This window comes from Triticum urartu, chromosome 2, assembly GCF_003073215.2.
Source record: "Triticum urartu cultivar G1812 chromosome 2, Tu2.1, whole genome shotgun sequence".
In the NCBI taxonomy this organism is placed as follows: domain Eukaryota; kingdom Viridiplantae; phylum Streptophyta; class Magnoliopsida; order Poales; family Poaceae; genus Triticum; species Triticum urartu.
Genome location: NC_053023.1, coordinates 146,824,256 through 146,829,187, shown reverse-complemented (window position 1 = coordinate 146,829,187; position 4,932 = coordinate 146,824,256).

Sequence of the window (4,932 nt, the reverse complement as noted above, 5' to 3'; positions counted from 1 at the left end):
CGCGCTGCTCGGACGAACCGCATTTGCTAGATTCAATGTGGTAACACATTATGCATACCTCAAGCTCAAGATGCCAGGACCTCGCGGAGTTATTACAGTCAATGGAAACACAGAGCGCTCTCTCCGAACAGAAGAGCACACCGCAGCCCTTGCAGCAGAAGTGCAAAGCAGCCTCTCAAGGCAATCTACCAGTTCGGCGTTTCAAAGACCGGACACCTTCAAGCGCGCTCGGGGCAATCGGCAAACAGACCATCTGGCACGATCTGAGCTCGCGTAGCAATACGGCGGCCACCCCAATCCCAGCCCAACGGTGTTGTTCGTGCCGCGCGTACATAATTACGCATTAAAAATACCATGGGCACAGATGGGGAGGGGGGAACAACTGCGGCACGCCCCAAAACGCGGCCTAAACCGCACCAGGGGCTTCCCGTTTGGTTATTTTTCTTTTTTTCAGGACTTTAATCTCTGGAAACACTGTCCGGCCGCTCTATTGCCGAACACATGATACAACAACCAAGGAGGCAGACAACTACGGAATTCCCAGGTGGATTACAGATTTCATATCATTCCTCAGCTCGCCCTTGGAAGGGACATAGTCCTACTCTTTTGCTTATTACACTACCTGTATCACTCTGCTTTAATGCAATTTTTTAATATACAATGCATGACATTAAGACTATTTATGTGTTCATTAATGACGCCTAGCAACCATACACTCTGGTACGACCAATGCACCAGGGGCTTACGTACCCACAATATGGTGTGAAAAGTCCAAACACTTTCACAAGTGCGGCACCCCGAACTTATAGCATTATATGCATCAGCTCCAAATCATGTCTTTGGTAAAATGTTGGGTTTGCCCGGCTCCTATGTTTTGGTACCTTACGTTCCGCTCTATCGGCTAAGGTAGCGCTAGGAGAACTACTGCAATTGTGCCCCAGTTCTGCCGGGCTGAGCACCTCAGTAGAGAAAGCTAAAACTGACTGTCATGATAAGGCGAGAGACTGGTCGCTGTTCGGTGAGGTTTTTCGAGTCCCTAAAGAGTTATGCCGCTTAGGGCGAGGGGCCGTCTCCGTCCGGCTTACAGGCGTGTATCGCGCCCCGAATTCGGCCTTTCGAATACCAGGGGCTTCGCCGAAATTTAAAATTATAGAGTTCTATGGCTAAGGAGAGTGATAAAGCATTATTAGTCTGGTTGCCTTGTTCGTTGTGCTGAGCACCTCCCTCGAAGGACCCAAACATGGGAACAAGAGTGCTCAGGTTTATCCCGAACACCCCAGCACTCGTGGTATGGGGGCAGAAGCCGAGGACTAGCCATCTCTCAGATTGGATAAACAGCCAAACAGAAGGTAATATTTTAAATTCACACAAGCGTTGCATAGCGCATATGAAACAAGTTTTCATCACACGGGATAAACAACGAGCAAGTCTCATTCAAATATTACATTTTGTGAACACTCATCCGCGATAAGATGGGCGCCCGGCAGAACACCCTCGTAGTACATCTCGGGGTGGCGGTGCTCCTTGCCCTTCGGCGGCCCCTCCTTGATCAGCTTCACGGCGTCTAGCTTGACCCACTGCGTTTTGACACGGGCGAAAGCCCGGCGTGCTCCTTCAATGCAGACGGATCGCTTCACGACCTCCAGCTGTGGGCAGGCATCCACAAGCCGCCTCACTAGGCCGAAGAAGCTGTTCGGAAGGGCGTCGCCAGGCCACAGCCGGACTATGAGGCCCTTCATGGCCTGATCGGCCGCCTTATGTAGCTCGACCATCTGCTTCAGTTGGTCGCTCATTGGCACCGGATGTTCGGCCTCAGCATACTGAGACCAAAATAGCTTCTCCATCGAGCTTCCATCCTCGGCCTGGTAAAATTGTGCGGCATCGGACACACTGCGGTGCAAATCTGCGAATGCTCCTGAAGAGCTCCGGATTCGGGTAAGTAATCGGTAAATTACTTTTACATGCTTGCTTTGCATATAGAAAGCCTTACCCGCCGCTATCTTCTTCATCGCGTCGATCTCTTGGAGGGCCTTTTAGGCTTCGGCCTTGGCACTCTTTGCGCTGTCACGGGCCGCGGCAAGCTCAGACTCTCGTGTCTTCAAGTCAAGCTCCAACGCCTCGTGCTTCGTCACGAGAGCCTGGAGCTCTTGCTGCACCTCGCCCACCCGAGCCTCGTGCCTCTCTCGCTCGGTGCGCTCCTTGGCCGCTGTATCTTCGGCCTTGGTCAGCGCTTGCTTCAGGGTCGCCACCTCGGTCGTGGCCCCTGACAAAACATACAATGATCCTGTCATTTTGCAATCGCGTCCTTTTTCATATACATATATCTATAGACGGGGTATTACTTACCTTCGTTCTCCTCGAGCTGCCTCTTGACAAGGCCGAGCTCTTTCTTGGACCCATCGAGGTCCTGCTTTAGCACGGCGACCTCCGCAGTTAGTGCGGCGGACGCCAGCAGAGAAGCCTGCATATGCATATTGACATACTTATATTAGACTCCCGCGATATTATTTGATCCTCTGTTCGGCTTTTCTTTGCGAAGACCGAACAAAGCATCAGGGGCTACTGTCTATGCGGTACCACTTCTACTACATTTTAAAACGCTTACCTCGAAGCCTGTTAGAAGGCTAGTACAGGCTTCAGTCAATCCGCTCTTGGCGGACTGAACCTTCTGGATCACCGCACTCATGATAGTGCGGTGCTCCTCCTCGATGGAAGCACTACGAAGCGCTTCCAATATAGTGTCCGGTGCCTCTGGATGGACAGAGGTCACCGGCACAGGCGTTTCACCCCCCTTAGAAGGGGACTGCCTGCCCGAGATCGGAACCGTTGGAGGGTCCGACGCGGTGTTCGGCCGAGGGCCGAACTCGGAGCTCTTGGGGACCCGTCCCCTCGGCTCCCCGAGTCCGGAAGGTCGCCTTGAGGCGCCTCCGGGACTGTCCCCCCTCGATCCGGTGCCTCTTGAGACAGCACCTCGGCGTCATCGGCTGGATGAGGGGAGGTGGCGGTCGGGACTCGATCGCTATCCATGTCCGACGAGCCCAGGGAGCCGTCCGAGGATACCTCGATATTGGCTCGGGGCGGCCTGCACAATTGAGTTCGGTGTTAGGGAAAGCAATGCGACAAAGGAATCCTATGGGTTACTTTGGTATCCGAATACTTACAATCTCCCCTGGGGCTTGGCCGTGGGCAACCACTCGTCTTCACTTTCGTCGACGGCGGTGGAGCTGTCCGGAAGGAGCGTCCTTCCCTTCTTGGACCCTCCGGCCTCCCCAGTTGGGGCGGCCTTACTTTTCTTGTCTCCCCAGTCGGTGGGGGAGCCTCTTCTTCCTCTTCCTCGTCTTTGGGGGAAGAGTGCGCCGCAGAGTCATCGGACGGTGAGTCTGACGATGCCTGGCGTTGGGACCTCTTTCGAGCTCCCTTGGCCTTCTTGGTCTTCTCCGGCACCTTGTAAGGGGTTGGAGTCAACATCTTCGCCAGAAGGGCATCTTCAGGGCCTTCAGGCAAGGGAGCCGTACAGTCGATTTGTCCGGCCATCTTCTGCCAGTCCTGTTAATGGCACGGGAGTTTAGATCCCGCATAGAGCCAATCTATATAGAAAACAAATATCCTGTAAAAGGTAAAACAACTTACCGCACTAGCGTGGCGCTTCACGCTGAATCTGTGATCCTCAGTAATGGGGGGAGGGACCTCGGCGCTCTTGAATAGCACCCTCCAGGCATCTTCATGAGTCGTATCGAAGAGCCTATTCAGAGTTCGGTGTTGTGCCGGATTGAACTCCCACAAGGTAAACTCCCGTTGTTGGCACAGGAGTATCCGGCGGACGAGCATAACCTGGAGTATGTTGACAAGCTTGAGCTTCTTGTCCACCATGTTCTGAATACATGACTGGAGTCCGGTCAGCTCTTTTGAATTACCCCAGGACATGCCCTTCTCTTTCCAAGAGGTGAGCCGCATGGGGATGCAAGATCGGAACTCGGGGGCCGCTACCCATGCGGGGTCACGCGGCTCGGTGATATAGAACCACCCCGATTGCCACCCCTTTATGGTATCCACGAAGGTGCCCTCGAGCCATGTGATGTTGGGCATCTTGCCCACCATGGCGCCTCCGCACTCCTCCTGGCGGCCGCTCACTACCTTTGGCTTGACATTGAAGGTCTTCAGCCATAAGCCGAAGTGGGGTTTGATGTGGAGGAAGGCCTCGCACACGACGATAAACGCCGAGATGTTGAGGATGAAGTTCGGGGACAGATCGTGGAAATCCAGGCCGTAATAAAACATGATCCCCCGGATGAACGGATGGAGAGGGAATCCTAGTCCGCGGAGGAAATGGGTGAGGAATACCACCCTCTCATGGGGCTCGGGGGTGGGGATGAGCTGTCCCTCATCTGGGAGCCGGTGCGTGATGTCGTCGGGCAGGTATCCGGCTCTCCTTAGTTTCTTGACGTCTCCCTCCGTGACGGAGGAGACCATCCACTTGCCTCCCGCTCCGGACATGGTTGGAGAAGGTTGAGATGGAAGTGAGGACTTGGGCGCTAGAGCTCGAGTGTGCGGGAGCGGATGAGCAGAGGAGGAAGAAGGCGTGGATAGAAAGGTGAATCCTTATCCCTTTATATGGGCAGACAAAACTAGCGTCCCCACTTGCCTGGTAAAACTCGCTTATCCCCCAAGCGCCGTAACTAATGGCGTGGTTGGGTTACCCATGCCCGTATTGATGAGAATCCCATAATAAGGGGACACGATCTCTGCTTTGACAAGACGTGTCGAAAAACTGCCTCGCGTTATGTGCGGGGCTGGTTAAAAGAAACGGTTCGAATAATCACCGGGCCATGACGTAATGCCATGTTGCCAAAACAAGCTAGCAGATTAGATCTGCGAAAACATTATTCTCTCTACGGTGGAATGTGGAACTTATTTTGCAAGGTCGGACACTAT